Below are 25,071 nucleotides of genomic sequence, written 5' to 3'. Positions count from 1 at the left end.
AATATAGAGAGCACAACATATAAACAGCAGATTTATCGAATACAATAGAAGATTAGTCTCCGAATACAATTCATCATATTAGTCTCCGAATTTAAAATACCGAACAAAGTTAGAACATTACAAGTCTCAAGACCGCGAGTAGCGAGTTTGTCTTCACATTACAAGTCGATATCGATCATCTAAACTACCATCACATAGAAGAGAGCCGCGGTCATCACGATGAGCATAATCGCGATGAAACTGGTCTTCATTCGGTTCCTCCAACGCTCCCTCCTCTCTCCCACTAGATAGCGCGCGTATCTAACTTCCGCCTCCGTCCTAGTGGTGTACCCATTGTAACTGTTACCGCTGAAACGGTGAACCTGTCATATGTGCGTGCGCTGCCATCATCAGTGCTGCCATCATCAATGAAGCGAGACCAAAATCGACAATTTTCAGGATCATTTTATCATCCAACAATATATTTGTAGGCTTAAGATCTAAGTGGACAATACGCCGCTCAACATGGAGATAATGTAAGCCTTCATAGATTTCTTTGATGATCCGATAGCGCGCTGTCCATTCAAGTACACAAGATAGTCCTATAATGGGGCGAGAAGAAAGAGGGGTCCAATATCAGAGATACTTTGGTAGGTAGTGTACAACACAAAACATGATTAGTTATATCCCTTCTATAATTCTACAATGTTTTGCTTAGCCACATCGTGCTATAATTGTGGAATGCTTGAACCATATAATATTTAATCAATGATAAATAACATGAAGAAGAAGTTGAGAGTGGGGGCTGAAACACATGATACGTGCCAGATGACCTTACCAGTGATATACTTATCAAGACTCCCTCTAGGTAGATACTCGAAGCAAAGCAACATTTGTCGTACATCTGCCATTACAGACCCTCCCTCATGTTCTACAATTACGCCAGGGAACTATTGTGTAAAACTTCTCAGATTTGGGGAATCTGTTTTCCCTATATTTGAATGAACATAAATACAAACAATCAAAAGGAAATAAAATGCAATACAAGCTTTAGTAAAACAATAGGGCAAACTCTTTGGGCAAAGACAATGATTCAAGTATAACAATTTACTAGTTGGATACATGCTTTGATGGTAACAAGATATCAAGTATTAGTTTCTGTGCCATTTATGCCCTCCGTTCACAAATATAAGATGTTTTGGATATTTCAATATGGACTACATATGGACTGACAAATATAGCAGTCGAGTAAGATGAGAAAGCGCAGTTTGCCGGTAGAGAATATGATAACCATCCTGCTCGCCAGCAAAGGAAACCATCGAGGCGGTCTGGCTCCATCATGGAAGCCTGTCCTTGATAGCGTAAGTGTAGCAGAGGGCCGGCAATGCCACCTTGCTACTCTGCGCATAGTACAGGAAGAAAAGCAGGTCTCCATTGTCGATGCTCGAGCAAGAGCTGCAGACTTGCTCGGCTTGGTCAATTCATCAAACACCTCGCAGGTGCTGGAGCATGGCGACCTGGAACTCTTGTCCTGAGAGAAAAAAATCATCCCGAGCAATATAAAGATAAAAGGACCTTGCACACTGGGTTAGCGTGCAGAGTTGCTTTGCCCTCAACATGAACTGCAATATAAAGTTTACATAGTGTTGGCAAGTAGAAAGATTCTGTTTTCATAATCTAGATTAAACAAATACAAGGTCATGACAACATTTGTTTCAATGGACTATTATCATGAAAGCTACAAGAACCGCAGAAACAGTACAAGCCACAAGGAAAAAATAAGCTACAGAGAACAGGACATGAATATTATCAAGTGAATGCCGAAAGCTTGCCATTTCTTGTCTGTGATACAATCGTGACCGTTAACCAATAAGCCAAAGTCTAAAACATATTTACAAGTTCCACCACAGTTTTTTTAATACTAGTGATATAAAAGAATCAGACTGCACTCTCCACAATGAATGCTGGCATGCAGTACACTGCATAATGACTGAGTAATGTAGCTATTAAGTTCAGGAATTACATCTAGCCTTGCTTGTTACGATTAATTTAGCAAGATTTGTTTTCCTGCAGTTCGCCCAAATTGAATATACAAAACACCATATTATGGTGCTCCATTTTAGCTATTGAGAATTCACTAATATCAATAAATGCACTAAGGTTATTTTAGCAATGTAATTGCCACCCAGTTGCATTTCCAAAGACCCTTCTCATTCAAATGATAAGCATAACAGCATACAGCTAGATAGACAACAAGGTGGTGTTTAACTAGAAAAGGTTTCAAGCCAGATATGGTGCATAAATGGGCTACAAGCTTAATGTGATTTCTTGACTCTTTTCATGTGCTCATCTAGTCATATCTTCTGTCTTTTAAGAACATGAGAGAATGATAGTATATATTGTGAAGGATATAATTTAATACTCCCTCCGTCCCAAAATAAGTGTCACAAAACAAGCATGCGTAAATGTAGGTTAGGGAGGGGGGAAGGGACTTACTGGTTAATAAATTAATCAACGAATTTCAAGAATGCGTATATATGTGGACTTCTACCCGCCAAGTGGAGGGTGGACTCCTTCTGGATGTTGTGGTCAGCCAGAGTGCACCCATCCATCCTCAAGCTGCTTGCCAGCGAAGATGAGACGCTGCTGGTCCGGTGGGATGCCCTCCTGGTCCTAGATCTTGGCCTTGACATTTTTCAATGGTGTGAGAGGACTCGACCTCGAGGGTGATGGTCTTTCCGGTGAGGGTCTTCACAAAGATCTGCATATGTAAATAAATACAAACATACCATAAAAGGGTAAGGCACGATAAAGGGAAATCTGCAGTTCATCAAACGATACACAAACCAGATTGCACAACAGGGATGTAATTGTAACTCAGAATCCCCTAGCGAAAACTAATGACAGTGTTAAATTTTGGAACAACTCCTAGCATGCTAGCACAATCGGGAGTATATATGATCTAGTTGTACCAAACAAGCTGGTTAAGCCATGGAGGATAATATCTTCAAACCCAGATGAATTTAAGAGTAGAATCGAAAGGCTACACTGACAAGCAGCTATAAGACCGACCACAAGAGGGTCTAATATGTATCTTAGAGAAAATAATATGATCGGCCTACAGAGAAAAGTATACTTGAATTTAATTCAGAATTATCATACAATTAAACACAATCCTGAGAAAACAACCAAAACATACTTGAATCGTTTCAACACCAGCTTCCTAAAGCAAGACTTTGTAGATGCGTCGAGCAAACGAGTTGATTATGTTGGATGTATCCCTTACAGAATAGGCTTATTAGTTGCAATATGAGGGGTACAAAAGCAGAAATCCACGAGAATACTAGAAGATTTATCAACAACCGAGGAGAATCGGATAAGTAAAACAGACGGATGGACCGAACAACCAGAAATCGCATCGCAGTCGGCAGATCTGCTCGAAAATCCACGCATAATCGAGAGAGATTCCCCTACAACCAAGCCTACTCAACCTAGACTAAACGAATGAGCAGCAATGGACAATCAACAATAGCGCGTCGACCCACGGATCTAGTTCCGTCCATCCAAACTACAAACAGCAATCGAGAGGAACGAACAATAATCTACAGGGCCTGATAATAATCTATGAAGAGGAGGCAAAGGCGGAGGGATGGGTTAGAGGCTCACATGCATACCTTGAGGAGGGGGAGGAGAGAGCCTTCGCTTTCGATCGGTGGGAGGATATTTTCTGGCTATATCGGACAGGAATGGGAAGGGGGGGAGGTGGGGGAGCTTACGAAAGAGGATGAGGCCCCCGAGGGCGCAAGCGAGGGAGGAGTAGGCGACGCGGCGGATGGAGAGGTCGTACCGTGGCGGGATCCCGGAGCTGGCGGGCGGGGACGTCTTTGGCGCTGGCGACGGGACCGTGGCCGAGGCGGGGGCAGCGGGTGGCGCGGGCACGGGCGCCGCGGCGGCGTTCTCGGACGACTCCACCATGGGAGGGAGGATAGGAAGGGACGAGCGTTTCTCGCGACACGGGCGAGGAGGAGAGGGGGTGGGGTGGGGTGAGACACGAATGGGGGAGAGAAAGGTGGAGAATGGGTGGGGGTGGAGAGAAACGACGCGAATGCTTGCTGCTGCGGTCGGTCCCCAAAAGTACTAATGGCGCATCACCTACAAATGCGCACTAGGTGGTGCGCCATTAGTAGTTTTGCAAAAAAAATTTATAGTAGTGGCGCACTAGGTGAGTGGTGTGCCATTACTAGTTAAACTAGTAATGGCGCCATTTGTATTTTTGGAAAAAAAGAAAAAAAATTGTTAGTAGTGGCGCACCGTGTGTGTGGTGCGCCATTAGTGTCCATCACACTAATGGCGCACCTGCACATGGTGCGCCACTGCTATATAGTAGTGGCGCACCACCTGTCTGGTGGGCCATTAGTGTCTATATTATCTATAGCCACTTTCCTAGTAGTGGATGAAGTATGATTTGATTGTTGGGGAGATACATATCCCCATTGAGGTGACTTAGTGGCTATTCGAAAATTCTCCGTTCTCTTTTGCGATTCAAGAAAGTTTTGTCATAAGGATTTTATCAACGCCATTGACGGATTTCTTGCGATGACCATGAAACGGATGAATCAAAGAGTCACATACCTCTATTTTAAGCTTTCATTTTCTTTTGCTTAGAAGAAAAATGATAGAATTAGTTTAGTTTTTCATTTTTTCTGTTTTAGCGTCCCGGAGAAAAATACCTCGGAAATAAAAGTTCTCCGATGGTCCTGAAAATTTAGTATGATTTTTTCTGGAATTTTTGAAAATTTCTCGGCCTGAGAGCTGGCCTGGGGCCCTGACCAGTGGGCTACAAGCCCTGTCACCGGCACCTACCCCCTGTTGGCGGAGTGCAAGCTTGTGGGCCCCACAGGCACCACCTCCACTCATTCCAGCTCTCAGCCTCTTCTTCCACCTCTAGAAACAATTGTTTCGCAGCTCAAACCCGTGTTCTTGCTCATTTGGCTGTGATTTTTGATCTCCTTGCTCAAGGCACCATTCTCCGAACTGTTTTGGGGAAATTACTCCTTGGTAAGTGACTCCTCCATTGGTCCAATTAGTTTTTGCTCTAGTGCTTTATCCTTCGCGTATTCTTCCTACCTTGGTTACCCTGTTCTTGAGCTCGAAATGTTGATTTTAGCTGGTTCCAAGTAGTTTTAGCCGTGATATGGTCTCTAGGCACTAGTAGGAGTAGTTGCTACAAGTTGGGTTAATCTTTATTCGCTTTTCTTTCGAAGTCTCTAAAAATTTCAGAATCTTTCAGAGCTAGAAAAAGGAAAAGATGAGGAGGTTCTTGAGAGGCTCTTCAAGCCGTAACCCCAAGGAGGATGAGAAGAACCACCCCAAGTACGTAGTCCCTCGAGTCACGGAAGTTCTAGCGTGCGAGTGGCCAAGTGATGAATTTTTGCGCGCCGCCGGACTTTATGAAGACTTTTATTACTTGGTGGAGAACGCAGGTCTTACGGCGTTCGTTGAAGATAAGTGCTCACAATACCTCCTCCTCACTAATATTTTTGTTCAAAGCTTTAATTTTTATCCGAGGAAGAATCCTCCCATGGTTGAGTTCATGATATACGACGTCCCCTAGTGCATGACGCTGCAGGATTTTTGCAATGTATGCAAACTACCTTATGTTGGGGATATCTGTGACCCTCGTCCATGGGACTTGGAGGATTTGATTGGTTTTATTGCTGTTGGAGAGGAGAGAATAGTGTCTCGCGCTAGAATTGCTAGCATACATTTTCCTGTGCTTCGGTACTTCTCACTATTTGTGGGAAATGTTTGATTGCCCGTGGGGAGGCTGGATCACTTAGTTCTCCAGACCTTGCGGTTTTGCGCGAAGGCCTTTATAATGAGAAGACTTATAGCTTGGGCGCTATAGTAGCTCAATGATTGAACCTGAACCATTCTAAAGGTGTTGTCTATGGAGGTATCTACGCAACCTATCTTGCCAGACACTTTGAGATACCCATTAGACTGGGAGAGGAAGGAGAGATGATTCTCCCTGAGAAATATCTGGATTATGACAGCATGGTTCACCATGATTTTCTGGATAGAGATGCTAGTAGACGGATGATTTATAACCTGGTATTTAGTCAGGGTACTCGAGAGACTATTACTTTGCCTGCTCCTTCTTTGTTCGATCTTCATGCAGGCACGTACACTATTATGACCTAGGACATCTACGCATATTGGGGCTTGGCCCAACCACAGGCGCCCGTGCCCGAGCCGCGAGTCGAGTACGAGACACCAGTTTATCAGTGGGAACCAGAGGAGCTCACACAGCAGTGGCATCCACAGTCTGCTCCGGAGTATCCTGGAGCTGGTGATTTCCCACCTTGGGAGTAGATCAAGCTAGGCCAAAAGCCTAAGCTTGGGGGAGTACGTGTTCTCACCGACTGTACATTCATGCTTATGCTTTCACTTTGTTAGCCGGTGTTTACACTTTGCCACTGTATTATCCATGCTAGTTTATTTTTGTTTTCTTGTTTTCTTGTTTTGTGTCCCTTTTGAGAAAACCCAAAAAGATTTTTCTTTCTTCTTTTGCTTGTTGGGAGCTTTCCCGTGTAAATAGTTTTCTTTTTCTTTGGGTCAAGGTAGAAGATATTGGTTACAATGCTTAGTGGTTCTTGCATGCTTACATGTTTAGCTTTCAAAGAGCCATATTACTTTGTCTTCTCCTATGTGTTTGCCTGCAGATTCAGCTTAGTCCAATGCGCTTATTATTGTTCACATCATTCGATCGTGCCAATGAAAGGCAATAATGATGATATATGATGAAGTGACTGAGACTGAAAAGATGGTATGAACTCTATCTATTTTGTTTTTGTAAATATGACTAGCTTGTCGACTCAGATTTAGCTTTGTTGTGAGAGAACCATGTTTGCAATGACAACTTAGAAATCATAGTTTCTGATGCCATGCTTATTTAGCTGAGAGCTTATAATGGTTTGTTTTGAGTGCCAACATAGATTTTGAGATGACTATGATGTAGTATGATAGGATGATATTCTCCTTTGAATGTTTCAAGTGGCTTGACTTGGCGCATGTTCATGCATGTAGCTGAAACAAAATCAACATAGCCTCTATGATGTTCGTGTTCAAGGTGATTTATATCCTATTCATGCTTGCATTCAATGTTAGTCAAACTCATTGCATCTTGATGAATGTTGTCGCTCTCTAGTTGGTCGCTTCCCAGTCTTTTTCTAGCCTTCACTTGTACTAAGCGGAATACTGCTTGTGCATCCACTTCCATAAACCCAAAAGTTTTTCCATGAGAGTCCACCATACCTACCTATTTGCGGTATCTACCTGTCGTTGCAAGTAAATTTGCATGTGCCACTCTCTAAACCATCGAGAAATAATCTGTTTTGCATGCCCGAACCGCTCATGTGGTGACAGGAGGCTATTGGTATCTTCCATGCTAGGAGTGTTATCCTCGACATGTGTTTATTCACTGTCATTCACAAGAACGGGGCCGGTAATTGGAATGCCCAGTTCCACGCTTAAATCGAAAACATAACTGTAAAACAAGACTCCCCCCGGATTGATGTTAGTATGGACGGTACCCGAGGATTCGGCTAGCCGTGGAGTGTGATTGATTGGTGGTGGGGGAGTTAAAACTTTACTTTTCTGTTTGGGAACCTCCTATAGCATGAGTAGCATGGAAGATATTGAGAACTCTTGGTCATCGCGTTGACAATGTAAGCAGTCCACCCAAAATTATTATCTCTGTTTTCAAAGCTTGAGCTCTGGCACCTCTGCAAATCAATGCTTCCCTCTGCGAAGGGCCTGTCTATTTATTTTCCTGTTGAGTCATCCTCCTCTTATATAAGCACCAATTAGAGAGCACCTCTGTCATTTTTATGCTTTGCTTGTGATTGATATTCAGTATGACTATGACTGGATCTTTGTTGCTATGAATTACAATGTTTAGTCAGCCCTTGATGTTTGAAAGTGCTCTGCATTTATGTTTTGCGGTCTCAGAAAGAGATAGCGAGATACCACCTATTCATATTGCTTCATGTTAGTTTTGATTGAAGTGTTGGTATTTGAAACTCATTATTATTTGCTCGTTAGCTGATTATGCCATTGATATTAGTTTACCGTGAGACCTTTGTGTCATTCGCTTATGTGGTTAACTTGTGATCTTGCTGTATTTTGGTTATGAGTTAGACACAATTGCAACAACAAGATCAAACAAAGTTTGTCAAAATTTTTCTTTCTCTCTTAGTTTGTCAACTGAGTTGCTTGAGGACAAGCAAGGTTTTAAGCTTGGGGGAGTTGATACGTCTCCATCGTATCTACTTTTCCAAACTCTTTTGCCCTTGTTTTGGACTCTAATTTGCATGATTTGAATGGAACTAACCTCGACTGACGCTGTTTTCAGCAGAATTGCCTTGGTGTTATTTTTGTGCAGAAATCAAAGTTCTCCAAACGTCCTGAAAATCTACGGGGAGCAGTTTTGGAAAATAAGAAAAATATCTGCGCCAAGTTCCACCTGAGGGGGTGTGCCAGTGGGCCACGAGACCAAGCTCCGCCACCACCCCCCTGGTGGCGGTGGGCAGACTTGTGGGGCCCACACGGCTCTACCGCCCCCAGCCTCAGGTCTATAAGTTCCCTTTCTTCCCAGAAAAAATAAAAGAGAAGTTTTCGTTGCGTTTACGATACGGAGGCGCCGCCACCACCTGTTCTTCATCTGGAGGACAGATCTGGAGTCCGTCTTGGGCTCCGGAGAGAGGAAATCGTCGCCATTGTCATCATCAACCTTCTTCCCTCTCCAATTCCATGAAGCTATTGGTCGTTCGTGAGTAATCTATTCATAGGCTCGCTGGGCCGTGATGAGTAGGATGAGATCTATCATGTAATCGAGTTAGTTTTGATGGGGATTGATCCCTAGTATCCACTGTGTTCTGAGATTGATGTTGCTACTACTTTGCCATGCTTAATGCTTGTCACTAGGGCCTGAGTGCCATGATTTCAGATCTGAAATTATTATGTTGTCACCAATATATGTGTGTTTTAGATCCGATCTTGCAAGTTGTACTTACCTACTATGTGTTATGATCCGGCAACCCCATAGTGATAATAACCGGAACCACTCCCGGTGATGACCATAGTTTGAGGAGTTCATGTGTTCACCAAGTGCTAATGCGTTGGTCCGGTTCTTTATTGAAAGGAGAACCTTAATATTCCGTAGTTTCCTTTTGGACCCCGCTGCTATGGGAGGGATGGAGAATAAATGTCATGCAAGTTCTTTTCCCTAAGCACATATGACGACACACGGAATGCATGCCTACATCACATTGATGAACGGGAGCTAGCCACATATCTCTCCGTGTTATAACTGTTGCATGATGAATATCGTCCAAACAAATCACCGACCCATTGCCTACGAGTTTGTCCTAGTACTATTGCCACTGCTGTTACTTGTCTTGCTCTGCTGCTGTTACTACTGTTGCTACTGCTGTTACTTGTCTTGCTCTGCTGCTGTTACTACTGTTGCTACTGCTGTTACTTGTCTTGCTCTGCTGCTACTGTTTCTACTACTGTCGCTTGCTACTGTTGCTACTTGCTACTGCTGTCACTACTCCTTTTCCTTGCCGTTGCTATTGCTCGTTACACTACCGTTACTCGCTACTTTGCTGTTACTACTTTTCTTGTAGATACTAATCTTTCAGGTGTGGTTGAACCTGATAAATTCAGCTGCTAATACTTGAGAGTATTCTCTCACCGCCCGTTGTGCGAATCAACAAATTTGGGTCGAATACTCTACCCTCGAAAACTTCTACGATCCCACACGCTGGTGGGCGTCAACATCATTCTTCTAGTTTCGATTGTCGGAGTGTGCTAACATCATTCTTTTGGTGCCGTTGCAAAGGGGAAGAACAGTTGACATCAAGCGGCGCAGAATTCTTCCTTGAAGTCAGTTCAGGAGATAGCCTGTCCTTCCTGCATGATCTGGACCCCGTCGCACCAAGCCCTGGCCGTGCCTCCGAGACATTGGCAAGCATAATGGACTTTCTCGAGCTCATCGGTGCATTTGACCAACGCGCGGAGGTCTTCGATGGTGCCGATCCAGTCATCGGCATCCAACGGTTCAGTTGTCTCCGTGAATATAGGAGGCATAGTCCTCATAAACTCACACAGAGTGGAGCGACTGTTTCCATTTCTGTTCTGTGGCGGATTGTTCACTAAGATTTGAGCCAGTTGTTGGATGGCGACATTGTAGGCTTGACATTCCTCTCAGAGAGCCTGGAGGAACTGAGCCACGTTCATGCTCTCCGGAGGAGGCGGTGGTGGGGGAATGTCGCCTTCCTGCTGCTTGGGGTGTTCTCGAGCTTGGCCGGACCCACTGGTTCCTGACTTCTAGCTAGAAGTGCCAGTGCTGGGGTTGCCGAAGGTGCTGGTGCGGGTAGAAATCACCATCCTGTTTGGGAGCAGACAGGTCAATATTTTGAAGTGGTCGGGGAATCATAAAGGATGACGCTCCTAGATAAGGGGGTTTGGTACTATGCAAGTGCGTGAGACAACAAAATGGTATGAGCAAACTAATGCAATTACTTAATTGAAACAAGTGATGTAGTTGCTACAAGCTGCCTAAGGCAGAAATGCGGTTTGCATCAAAACATGAAAAGGAAACACAGTACACTCGTGGTTTTCATGAACCGATACGTGGACTCGACTTCGCATGGGAGACTCCTAACTTTTCTAAGGCGTTCCTCTAAGCGGCGGACTACTCGGTCTCGTATGCAGGATCTACAGGGTCTTCGTCTTCATCCTCGTTGGTGTCTTCTTCCTTCGGAGGCGTGGGGGTAGGAGGAGGTCCATCACGGTGTCGCTTTGTTGGTGAAGCGGTGAGGAGCTCAGTATATTCTTCTGTGGTCATACGACGACTCTGTATAAGAGTGGCGTGGACCGATCGTATTCCTCCTCGGAAGGCAATAGCAGGCTGCCCTTCGGGTGCTCCTTCCTTCCTGACCTTGTGGGTCTTCATCTTTTCCACACGAAGTAGGTCCTTGACTTTGTCTAGTTCTTGGCGAAGCGTCACCGATTCCTTGATCGGAAGGTGAGTCAAGGTGTCAACAGAGAGGCTGTAGTAGGTCTGAAACCTGAGATCCGTCCCGTCTTCCGGGGATGGGTTGAGTGTCCAGCTCCCCTCAATCATGTCTTTAACAAAAGGCAGGTGACGAGTAGCCGGCTCATTATCCATCTTGAGAAGTTTATCGCGGAGATGCATGAGCGCCTCTTGTGATGTTGTCTCCACTACCAACATTAGATTCTCCCTTTGTGGTCCTTCAAAGAACTAATTAATTGGGGAGACGTTTTGCTTCACTATCATGTCCACGTGATACTCCTTCGTGTTGGTGTTGACCCAGTGCTCGTGGTAGAGAAAAATGGGCGTGCGGTGTACTTGACACTTCTCCAGGCTGTCTCCCGAATGTAGGGAAAGCCAGTTTCTGGAAGCATCTCAGGTACGACGACCATCTACAAGTTTTTTAGGAGAAGGTTAGAAATGTGTGGGTGGTATGAAATGGTAGTAGGGTGTTGAAAATCTGAAGTGTAAGGGCTGAGTGTGCTAATCACCTCGGCTATCATCCATGCTACCTAAGGGTTCCTACAATCAGGATGGCTCTGATACCAGCTCCGTGGGGACCCCCGACTTACGAGTCGAGATCGCTGAATGTACGTGCTCAGTGATCCGAGAGATCATTGCTCCCCAAACAGACATATACTGAATATTAAGAGTCTTACATCCAACATACCGTTTGATACAAAAAATGACCTTCATGGTCAAGTCTCACATAGGTAGGGTCTATATGGCCAATCACACCGATACAACTACTAGTGGAAATCTTGGTAGTAAACGGGAGCCTATGCCATCAGCCTTCACCAACATGCATTCTCTCTAGGAAGCGTCCTAGTTTGTGTCCATCTTTGATGATGAATTCTTCTCCATACTCCGGTTCCTTCATGTCTGGTCATTAACATATCTAGTGGCAAGCCAGTGAGTACTTTGAATGTACTCACAAATAGCCCATGATATGGATAATGCAGTTGGTATGATAATAAGTGATATGCAACATTTTTGGAAAGCGACTTTGAATGAAAATAAACATGATCATAGATGGGTATGCATATGCATCGTAAGCTAGATAGTATTCAGAAGAACAGGTTACAAATATCAACATATCTGCTGTGGGCTGAACACTCTGGGTTCACCCGATATGCCAAGTCACCAAACTTGGTCATATCAACTCTTTCAGATAACACATCTAAACACACACATACTTGGTTTATGCGGAAATGACTGGACCTAGTTTACGCAGCACCACCCAACTGTCCTTGACCGTGGACGCGACTATTCGAATAGTTTTACACTCTGCATAGGTTGTATGCTGTACCCACAAGATCCCGGAAACTTCCATATCATCCACGACTCGCGGTATATAACATACCCGTGGTAAGTACCCCGATCATTGCCTTTCCCCTAACGACACTGGACAAAGAGTTCCACTCGACTGGTACCCAGCCCACATGATGTACGTCTTACGAACACCAACTCTGGACCGTGTCATCCATTCAGGGACCAACGGTGTGCTCGGAACACGTAAAAATGACATAGTCGACCTACCTGGTACGTCCCCGTCACGAGAGTGACCACATATCACTCCCTCCAATAGTAATGTGGCCTCATTGCTAGCACCGACCATACTAGTCAACAGAGCCCCATCCCATAAAGGAGTATTGTGGTCGTACATGTATGGTTGGGACGACCGACACATCATAAATCTAATCCCATTTCCGAAACCACTCACACCAATATATTTGCCGATGTACCAATTCTTCACAAGTGGCCACCTAACTCATCGTCATCACCCTCGGGCATTAGTGGCTCCCGATGGGGTTTTCGTAAAACCTATGATATCAACTATGTGTTACCATCATCATGCACATGCTCTTACTATGCATAGCACTACTGTCTACTTGTCAGTATATTATCAGCGTGACCATCATAGGTGGTAGGATCATGCTCAAATGCAAGTGCTTCGGAGGAGCCATCGGTAACACCATGCTGGGTGCACCGGATAACCTTAACTATATGCATCAGAATAAAGTAACCAATGTGTCATGCATAGGAGTATTTCTTAGACATGGTCAAATGGCTGCTTGCCTTGATTAGCTAGGTATCCGGGGTCTTAGGGGTCTTCGAGTCCAACTCCTTCGTCGAGCGTGGAATCTATCATCGTAATAGTAGTAATAAAATAAGTATCTCACTCAAAAATAGAGCACAAACTCACTTTAAAAATCTTATCCTATTCTGATAAATCAATAATATAATTTTAAAAATATTTGGCTCTGGTGTTTATGCAAAAAGGTATTTTAGAACCTAAATAACAATGTCTAAAATATTCAAACTAGGCATTTAAATCAAAGCTATGTTTAAAAGTCTTTACAAAAAATAGTGCAACAACACTAATAAATTCTACACATTTTTTAGAAGATTTGTGGTGGAAAAAATATTTAAATTGGATTAAATATTTAAATTTACAAAAATCATTTAGAATTAGAAACAGAAGAAAAAGGAAAAGGGGCTAACCCTTGGCCTGGCTCGGCTAGTGGCTGGGCCGGCTCAACTGGCCAACACGCGAGTTAGCCAGTCAACAGCCCAGGCACACGCGTCGTCAAGTTCAAACCTGACGCGCGGGCCCCTGAGTTTAGCGGCAGAGAGAGGAGGGAGGGGGGGACACTGTCCACCGACAGGTGGGGCATGCCTGTCGGGGTTGTCTTCCTCCTTTGGACAGAGAGGAGGGGAGGTACGCTGGCGGCGATACCGACGCCCTCGTGCCCCAACGAACGCAGGAATGGAACCGACTCATCATCGCCTACGTGCTGGTGGTCGAAGGAACGACAGGGAGGCCCTGGGTCACCGACGACGAGGTGGGCGCAGCGGAGGTGCTACGAGAGGTGGTGGAAATGGGTGCTACGGGCAGGAGAAAGCTCGGGGAAGAGGTGGAGAGGAGCGCAATAGCTGGCCTGTAGCCCGAGATCGACGGAGCTCCGAAGCGGTGGGGCCTCCGACGATCTTGAGCACTGGAGCTCTCTATGGTCGAACGGGGTGGTTGGGGCCTCGATTGATGTTCTGGAGGAGAGGTGTGAGGGTGCTGGAGCGAGGGGGAGGCCTATTTATAGGCCAGCAGAACCGGCCGGGGCTGAACACCTTTGCCTTGGGTGCGCCCTGTATTGCTCCCAGAGCGCAGTTTTGGCATGCCACGACATGTTGGCATGCTGTGCGGTGCTTTGGCTATGTCTCGCGTGTCCGGGTGTTGGGTTAGATACTCCTTAGCCGTTTGAGAGCCAAGGGTCTCACTACTGGTGAAATGAGGTGATTAAAGAGGAGATGCCAGTCTTGTGCCAGAAACTAAAATGGAGACTTTGGGCACTTCTGCTTGGAACCAGAGAGGGGCCACTCGTCTGAAGTTGAGGAGTGGTACTGGCAGCTTGATGTGAGAGTTTAATGGAAAGGGAGTGGGTGTAGAGGGGGTTAAGTGCTGTTTGACCAAGTTGGTACAATGTGTTCGACAGGTGCTTGGGGTAGTTAACCTTCACCACTGGGGCTGAGAGTTAACATGATTGGTTTTGAGGCAAAAGTAGGATGCTCCACCAAATTTGAGCTCCATTGCACAAGTTTGGCAGTGCAAACTTGAAATCACCCCCAAATGGGCAGTAGTGTCCTTTCAAAAGGGAATGTGGGTAAATTAATCCCCACAAATCCATTTTTTGGTAGGGACTCCTCATTTGGGGTGTTGAGCACTTCTGCAAAGTTTTAGGCCAATTGCACAAACTTTTCTATGTAGAGTTGCTAGAACTTTATTCTTGACAGAGAGGTTTTAGGATTATTTGGTGAACCAAACCACCTTGAAATGGGGTGAAACTTGGGATGAGCACAAAATATAGCTTGGGAAGCATGCTAAACTTTTCTGGGAATTTATTGGAATTATTTCTTTTGGAAATATTTCAAAAGGTTAAAACAGACAAAATAGGTTTTCAAGGATTTGCTCAAATATTTTGAACATAAATAGGGGTTGAAAATCTTATGTATAGAAAATATATGCGTGTGAGTATTTCCAAATTTTCCCCGTTTTTTCTAAGGCAAAAAAGTATTTTTCCATCCAGAAATCTCTTTTCTCGCCTCCAAAAAGGACATGGAAATAAAATAGAAAACTATTTTGTAAAATAATTATTTTATGATTTTGGAGAGTTAAAATAGTGCTAAAATCAGAATACAATCTCTGGATGGATCGGAGATAGTCTTTACGCTCCCATGTTACTTCTGCTTCGGTGTGGTTTTTCCACTAAACCTTGAAGTACTTGATGGTGCGGCTTCTCACACAATGCTTGGCTTCGTCCAGGATGCGAATTGGCCTCTTGCGATAAGTGAGGTTTGGCTGAAGCCTAGTGGCTTAATGGTCAATGTCCTTAGAAAGGTCTGGACGGTGTGGCACTTGCACGTACTTCCAAATTTGTGACACGTGGAAGACGTTGTGCACACCCGAAAGTTATGGAGGTAGCTCTAACTGGTAAGAAACTTCTCCATGCCTTGTCGTGATCTTAAAAGGTCCAATGAACCTTGGAGCAAGTTTCCCCTTGGCGTGGAAACACTTGCTTCACTTGAGAGGTGTGACGTGAAGGTACACCTGGTCTCCGGGGTTGAACTCCACTTCTCTGTGGTGAGAATCCGCATAGCTCTTCTGTCGCGACATGGCTGCTTCGAGGTGTTCCCTGACAAGGTGTACCTTGTCTTCTGCTTCATGCATAATGTCTGGCCCAAAAATCAATCCTTCACCAGTCTCGGACTAGTTGAGCGGGGTGCGGCACTTCCATCCATATAGCACTTCAAATGGGGCCATGTGGATACTAGACTAATAGTTGTTGTTATATGAGAACTTAGCGAATGGTAGACAGTCTTTCCATTTGGTCCCATGTTCTATGACACAACAGCGGAGCATATCCTCAAGTATCTGATTCACTCGCTCCGTCTGTCCACCCGTTTGCGGGTGGAAGGCGGTGCTGAAAGAGAGCTTGATGCCCAGAGTTTCTTGGAACTTCTTCATGAATCTTGAGGTGAATTGCATGCCTCGATCAGATACAATGTCCTTGGGAACTCCATGGAGGCTCACAATACGATGGATATATAGGCTCGCCAATTGTCTACCATCGTAAGTGGTGTTGACCGGAATAAAATGGGCCACCTTGGTTAGGTGGTCAACACTGACCCATATCGAGTTGTGTCCATTGCTCGACTTGGGAAAACTGGTGATGAAGTCCATTCCGACTCTGTCCCACTTCCATTCGGGCAGCAGGAGAGGTTGTAGCAGTACAGCAGGTCGCTGGTGCTCAGCCTTGACACGCTGGCACACATCGCACTTGGCGATATAGGAAGCTATTTTCCTCTTCATGCCATGCCACCAGAACCTTTCCCGGAGGTCTTGATACATCTTGGTCCCACCAGGGTGAATCGAGCACGGCGTGTCATGGGCTTCTTGCATAATTAATTTCTTAAGTTCAACCTTCTTGGGTACGCATAAACATTTCCCAAACCACACGACTTGTTTCTCATCCAGTGAGAATTTTGGGGTCTTGCCTACCTAGATCTTCTTCCTTATGCCTTCGATGCTCTTGTGCCCCTTCTGCGCCTCTTTGATGTCGTCTTCCAGGGTGGATTTGACTTCGATTTTAGCTAGGAATCCTGGTTCAACTTGCTCCAACCCGAAGCTTTCCAGCTCATCATATATGGTGGGTAGCCTTTCCTTGAGGACAACATTCAAGGTGCAGGCCTTCCGACTTAAGGCATCGGCCACCACATAGGCCTTAACGGGGTGGTATTGAATGCTGAGGTCGTAGTCTTTGATCAGCTCCAACCATCTTCGATGCCTCATATTCAACTCCCTTTGAGTAAAAATATACTTCAGACTCTTGTGGTCAGTGAATATTTCACATTGCTTCCCCAGAAGGTAATGTTGCCATGACTTTAGAGGATGCACTACTGCTGCCAACACGAGGTCATGAGTGGCGTAGTTCTCCTCATGCGGGCACAGTTGCTGGGACAGGTAAGGAACGACCCTGTCGTCTTGCATTAGGACGCCACTGAGTCCGGTCCTTGAGGAATCACAGTATATCACAAACTCCTTGTTGATATCTGGCGTAGCTAGTACCGAGGCGGTAGTCAACCTCTTCTTCAGCTCCGAGAAGATTTCTTCGCACTCCGGCGTCCATTCGAATTTCTTGCCCTTCTTCAAGAGTTGTGTCATTGGTCGAGCGATGTGGGAGAATCCTTCCACGAACTTGCGGTAGTGTCACGCGAGTCCGAGGAAGCTTCTGACTTCCTTCACGTCAATTGGCGACTCCCAATTGGTTACCATGGTAATCTTGCAAGGATCAACTCCAATCTGTTTTCCGTCATGGTATGACCCAAGAATCCAACTACGTGTAGCCAGAATTTGCATTTCCTTAACTTGGCATAAAGTTGGCCCTCTCGAAGCTTTTCCAACACTAGGCTCAAGTGTTGCTCATGTTCTTCTTGAGACTTGGTGAAGATTAATATGTCATCGATGAAGACAATGAAAAATTTATCCAGGTATTCCATGAAGACTTTGTTGATGAGGTACGTGAAGTAAGCTGGGGCATTGGTTAACCCAAACGACATGACTGTGCAATAATATAGATCGTACCAGGTCACGAATGCCGTCTTAGGTATGTCCTCGGGTCGGATCTTCAGCTGGTAATATCCAAATCTGAGGTCGATCTTGGAAAAGACGTTGGCTCCATTTAACTAGTCAAATAGGTCTTCAATCTTGGGGAGTGGGTACTTGTTATTGATCGTGACTTCACTGAGGGAACGGTAATTGACGCAGAGTCTGATAGTCCCATTTTTCATGGACACGAATATAACTGGTGATCCCCAAGGTGATGCATTCGAATGGAGGAATCCCTTCCCGAGTTGCTCATCCATCTGCTTCTTCAACTCTACTAGCTCTTCAGATCCCATCCTATAGGTCTTATTATAGATAGGCCTTGATCCGGGCATGAGCTCAATGATGAACTCGATGTCTCGGTCAGGGGGCAACCCAGGCAGCTCATCAGGAAAGACGTCCGGGTACTCACAAACTATTGGAACTCGGTCCAACTCTTCTTCCGATAGGCAATTGACCTAAGGAACTTGAGTGGAGGTAGGATCATCGACATACTTGAGTTTGACTCCTTGGTCACTTGTCATGGTAATAGCCCTGTTGGCATAGTCCAGTATGCTTTGGTGCCTGGCCGACCAATCCATACCAAGGATCCCGTCCAAGCCTTGTGACTTAATGACGAGGGGATCTGCTATGAAGCTTATCCCATTAATGTTGATCCCGACTCCTCTACATCCTAGGTTGGTCCTTAACACTGCTCCCGGGGTATGTACTTCTATTTGCCCATTATTGAAGGTAGGCTTCAAACCACACTTTTTCGCAAACTTTTGGGTGACAAAAGAATGCAAAGCACCACAATCAAACAATATTGTTGCCGGGGTGGAGTTAATGAGGAACATACCCAGAATGTAGTCGGGGTCTTCCTGGGCTTCTTCTGCACAGATATGATTCACGCGTCCCCTGCTGTGATACTGCTGGTTGCGGGGAGCCTGGTTCCTACCTGGTGCTCCATGACCTCGTCCTGGATTAGGCGCATTGGGGCGTGGTGTATCGGGCTTCTGGTTGGGGCACTGCTTGGAGTAGTGCCCAACCTGACCACATCCAAAGCAGGTAACCTGCCCTGGATTGTTGGGCTTGAACCCACTGCTATTGGGCGGATTGATCGCTTGCTTGGGGTTGGCATGCTGCTAGGGCTGGTAGTTCTGGAGGAATGTTGGTGCCTTATACTGCTACTGATGATAGCTAGGTATTGTCGGGGCGGACTGCCACGGACATGCCTTCTAGTTACTGGAAGCCCCATTGCCCATTAGCTTACACTTGCGGGTGTCATCCTTCGCACGACGCTTATCCTCCAGCATGAGGGCCTTGTTTACCACATCGCAGAAGGTCCGGCATTCACAGACAACCAGCTGATACTGAAGCGACTACTAAAGTCCTTCCATGAAGCGTTCCACCTTCGCAGCTTCAGCGTTGACGTTTTCTGGTGCATACCTTGCAAAAAGGATAAACTTCCGTAGGTACTCCTTGACTGTCCCACTGGTTTGCCCCAAAGGTCGGAATTCCCGTTTCTTACTGGTCATCATTCCAGGGGGAATGTGAGCGGCGAGGAATCTTTCCCTGAAGTCAATCCAAGAGATAGCCTGTCCTACCCGCATGATCTGGAACCTGTCCCACCAAGTTCTGGCCGTGCCTCCCATACAGTGAGAAGCATAAAGGACTTTCTCACAGTCGTCGGTGCATTTGACCATCGCGAGGAGGTCTCCGATGGTGCGGATCCAGTCATAAGCATCCAATGGTCTAATTGTCTCCATGAATATGGAAGGCGTAGTCCTCATAAACTCAGACAAAGTGGAGCGACTGTTGCCATTTCCATTGTGCGGCAGATTGTTCACTAAGACTTGAGCCAACTGCTGGATAGCGGCATTGTTGTCTTGATGTTCCTCTCGGAGAGCCTGGAGGAACAGAGCCACGGTCATGCTCTCCGGAGGAGGACGTGGCGGGGGAATGTCGCCTTGCTGATGCTGGAGGTGTTCTCCAGCTTGGGCAGACCCACCGGTTCATGGCTGCTGGCTAGAAGTGCCAGTGTTGGGGTTTCCAAAGTTGCTGGTGCGGGTAGAAATCACCATCTTGTTTGGGAGAAGATAGGTCAATATTCCAAAGTGGTCGGGGAATCATAAGGGATGACGCTCCTAGATAACGGGGTTCGGTACTGTACAAGTGTGCGAGACAACAAAAAGGTTTGAGGAAACTAATGCAATTACATAATTAAAACAAGTGATGTAGTCGCTTAAAAGTTGCCTAAGGCAGAAATGCGGCTTGCATCAAAACATGAACATGAAGCACACCACGCTCGTGGTTCTCATGAACCGATACACGGACTCGACTTCGCAGGGGAGACGTCTAACTTGCATAAGAAGTTCCTCTAAGCGGCGGATTGCTCGGTCTCGTATGCAGGCTCTACAGGGTCTTCGTCTCCATCCTCGTTGGTCTCTTCTTCCTTCAGAGGTGTGGGGGAAGGAAGAGGTCCCTCACTTCGTCGCTTTTTTGGTGAAGCGGTGAGGAGCTCGGTGTATTTTTCCACGGTCAGAAGCGGTGGTATCCCTCCTCGAAAGGCAATAGAGGCTGCCCTCCGAGTGCTCCTTCCTTCTTAACCTTGCGGGTCTTCATCTTTTCCAAGCGAAGTAGGTCCTTGACTTGGTGTAGTTCTTGGTGAAGCGTCACGGATTCCTTGATCAGAAGGTGTGTCAAGGTGTCGGCGGAGAGGCTTTAGTAGGTCTGAAACCTGAGTGGCGTACCGTCTTTCGGGGATGTGTTGAGTGTCCAGCTCCCATCAATCCCATCCTTAACAAAAGGCATGTGACGAGTAGCCAACTTGTTGGCCTTCTCGGGAAGGATATCACGGAGGTGCACGAGCGCCTCTCATGTTGTTGTCTCCACTGCCAACATCAGATTCTCCTTCTGTGGTCCCTCAAAGAACCAACTAGTTGGGGAGTTGTTTGCCTTCACTATCACGTCCACGTGATACTCCTTCGTGTCAGCGTTGACACAGTGCTCGTGGTAGAGAAAAATGGGTGTGCGGCGTACTTGACACTTCTCTAGGTTGTCTCCCAAAAGTAGGGGAAAGCCAGTTTCAAGAAGCATCTCAAGTACGACGGACATCTACAAGGTTTCTAGGAAAGGTTAGAAATTTGTGGGTGGTATGAAATGGTAGTTGGGTGTCGAAAATCTCAAGTGTAAGGGTTGAGTGTGCTAATCGTGTCGGTTATTGTCCATGCTACCTAAGGCTTCCTATAGTCAGGATGGCTCTGATACCAGCTCTGTGGGGACCCCAACTTATGAGTCGAGATCGCGGAATGTACATGCTCATAGATCCCAGAGATCAATGCTGACCGAACACACAAATGATGAATATTAAGAGTATTACATACAAAATACCGTTTGATACAGAAAATGACCATCATGGTCAAGTCTCACATAGGTAGGGCCTATAAGGCCAATCACACTGATACAACTACTAGCGGAAATCTTGGTAGTAAATGGGAGCTCATGCCATCAGCCTTCACCAATAAACATTCTGACTGGAAGAGGCCTAGTTCGTGCGTCCGTCTCCGATGACGAATTCTTCTCCATACTCCGGTTCCTCCATGTATGGTCAATAAGATAACTAGTGGCAAGCCAGTGAGTACTATGAATGTACTCGCAAACATCCCATGATGTGGATATGCATTTGGTACGATAATAAAGTAATATGCAGACTTTGGGGAAAGAAAGTTTTAATTAAAATGAACATGGTCAAGTACTTGCATGGATATGCATCATGAACTAGATGGTAAACATAAGAACAGGTTACATATATCAACATATCTGCTGAGGGCTGAACACTTCAGGTTCACCCGATATGCCAAGTCACCAAACTTGACCATATCATATTTCTCAGATAACACCTTTGAACACACACACACACACACACAAACACACACTTGGTTTATGCGAAAATGATTGGACGTAGTTTAAGCAGCACCACCTAACTATCCTTGACGGTGGATAGGGCTATTCGAATAGTTGTACACTCTGCAGAGGTTGTACACTGTACCCACGAGATCCGGGAAACTTCCGTCTCATCCACGGCTCGTAGTATATAACATGCCCGAGGTAAGTACCCAATCATTGTCTTTGCCCTGACGGCACTAGACAAAGAGTTCCACTCGATAGGTACACATCCCACATTATGTACGTCTTACGAGCACCAACTCTGGACTGTACCATCCATGCGGGGACCAACGGTGTGTCGGAACACGTAAAAAAGGCATAGTCACTACTGAAATTCAGAAATTTGCCGTCTGCCATGGCGGACGGCAAAGGGGGGAACCACGGATGGCAAAGCCTTTGTCGTCGGTCAGCAGACGGCAAAAAAAAATTCCGGTGTAGAGGTTCTTTGCCGTCTGCTTTTCCAAAGCGGACGGCAAAGAAACTTTGCCATGAGGGGGCAGATGGCAAATTAAATGGCACGACACATACTGCAACGGCCTCGTTAAGTGTTAATGGCAGGCCTCCTCTCTTTGCCGTCTGCCATCGCCCCTTTGCCATGTGGGGGCAGACGGCAAAGAGGGGAGAGAGAGGGGGCTGATTCCCCCCTTTGCCATCTGCCCACTCCGCTTTGCCATGTGGGGGCAGACGGCAAAGAGGGGAGAGAGAGGGGGCTGATTCCCCTCTTTGCTGTCTTCCATCGCCCCTTTGCCATGTGGGGGCAGACGGCAAAGCGGGGAGAGAGAGGGGGTTGATTCCCCCCTTTGCCGTCTGCCATCCCCCCTTTGCCATGTGGGGGCACACGACAAAGGGGGGAACCAGCCCCTTTTTAATTTATTTTTTATTATCCATCATTTTTAACAATAATCAGGATATATATATATATATATGTATATATATATATATATATTTGACATAAATAAATTTCTTTCCATACTCATAACCATATTCAAATAACTCTCATCCATAGTGCATACATATTATGCAAGTTGCATCCGTACCAAACCATATATTACACCAGTTTCATCCACATGCATACAAAGTTTCATATATATCCATATACTACAATAGTTTCAAAACAAGCCATCGTACAATAAATCATCTTCAAGCATTCCATCAATATAATCCAAGCTTCCCGTGAAGTGAATGTAATCTGCAAAATGACAAATAAGAAAGTTAGAAGAATAATACTAGATGAAGAAGTGTATATAGGTTATTTCGGAGACAAATTAGCTAAGTATAGGCCATTTAGGAGCTAACTAAGCTAATTATGTCATTTAGGTGGAACCCTAGCTAACTATAGGTCGTTTCGGAGCTAATTTGGGTAAAATAGGTCATTCCGGAGCAAACTATGCTTATTAAGCCATTTTGGATCTAGCTAGGCTAATTATAGGCCATTTAATACCTAAGTTAGGGGGAATAGGTCATCTTGCAGTTACGTAAGCCTTATTATGTCATTTAGGAGAGAACTTAGCTAACTATAGGTCATTTTTTATTAAATAGGTCATTTTGGAGCTAACTAAGCTAATTATGTCATTTCTTAGGATAATTAGCCAATATAGCCATTTTGGAGCTAACTAAGCTAATTATGTCATTCAGATGGAAGTCTAGCTATTTTTTATTAAAACACTAGAAATAACATACCATTATCGTCATCACAGTGGTGAAGCAAGGTGGCTCTGGCTTGTTTCACCTGGAGAAGGCTCGATTGTAGAAGGGTCGTGCGATGCATTTCGGGAGATATTCTGCACCAAACATCGTTTGCAATTGTAGTTAGCATGAGGACACTCTTAAGATCACTGCACTGAAATGAAACTCACCATCCCCGCCACGTTAATGACTGGCATCGGCGGAGGGACTTGGCCGCTCTTCTCGCACATAGACTGTACATTTGGTTACGACAAGTCAAAATTTTTATTTATTAATGAAACGGACATTCAAATGCAAGATTTGAAATAACATGAAGAAGAAACTTACCACGAAGAGCTCGTATATGGCCGTGTTAGACGCATCATTATGTGCCCTCTCCGCCTCCACCAATACAGTCGTCCTCTCCTCCAGCTCCCTAATTTCCTTATCCTTCTCCGCCATAGCCGCCTGCATTGCCTCTCTCTCTTTCTGAATAGCAGCCTGCAACAAAACTCATTGTTATCAATGTAATCATATTGGTTCCAACGCACAACATAATGCGGAAAGATAGTTGAGTCCATTAAACTAACCTCGATGGCGAGCTCGACTCGCCGTGGACGATGTGTTATCTCCGGACAAGAGCTTGTTTGGCGTGACTTTATCTACCGGAGAGTGCTAGGACAACGTATAAGGCCGTCTCCAATGGCGATCGAGCCATGGGGCCTCCCGTTGCCAGCTATCATCACCAGCTCTGGATCAATAGACCCCTTGCTCGGGTTAAAGTCCTCCCCTTTCCTCGCCTTCCCGTGATCTCTGTACTTCACGAGCTTCTGGTGGGAGGAGATGTTCGTGAAGTTTTCTGGATGCTCGAGGTCAGACTCAGAGAATGCCTTGACCTTCTTGTACGAGGCAGCATGGGCCATCGCATACAGGTCGTACATCTGTGGCACCTCCGTCTTATTGTGACGCGCCTAAAAGAGAGAGAGAGAGGAAATTGTATTAGTAAAGGGCTCAAGATAGCATTAAGAATGAATTGCATGAGGCATGAAGCAAACCACATACCCAGTTCTCGCCAAATTGGATTAAGTTGACGCTCCCTTGATGGTGTGGCACGCCAACCATTTTGCCACGCCTCTCCTTGGCGTTGTTGTGGCTGGCCTCCCACATTTCGGAGCACCACTGATCCACCAAGGTCTCCCAACAATCCATCTTATCCACACACCATCTCGGGGCACCTAAGTTAATAAAGAGAAATTTGAGCGCGTTAGAACCAAATCAAGGAAACTAACTACAAAGCCTTAATAATATGTAATTACCTTCATGTAATGCTCCTTCTCCATATTAGCATCACGGCATTTCGCCTTGTCAATCCTAATACGCTGCGTGGCATAGTAGTCTCGAACAGCCTGCACCCGAGACTCGTGCCGAAAGTTTTGAAGTAGGCGATGACATTCGGTTTCGATAACCTTTGTCGCGTCCTCCTCGTATCCCTCCTCACACCTGTAGTAGATTTGCAAACGAGACAACACCGATTATTACAATAAATAGCTATGGTTGATTTATAATTGTGTGAAGGAGAAATTGCGTCGGAGGTCGGGGGTCGAGGGTCAGGGGTTGGTGGGGTCGGTTGTCGTGGGCCGGGGGCCGGGGGTCGGGGTCCTCTTCTTTCTTCTTCTCCTCTCTCCTCTTTTTCTTCTTCTTCTTCTTCTTCTTCTTGATC

The sequence above is a fragment of the Hordeum vulgare genome, chromosome 4H, assembly GCF_904849725.1.
Source record: "Hordeum vulgare subsp. vulgare chromosome 4H, MorexV3_pseudomolecules_assembly, whole genome shotgun sequence".
In the NCBI taxonomy this organism is placed as follows: Eukaryota; Viridiplantae; Streptophyta; class Magnoliopsida; order Poales; family Poaceae; genus Hordeum; species Hordeum vulgare.
This window is presented reverse-complemented; position numbering follows the sequence as displayed.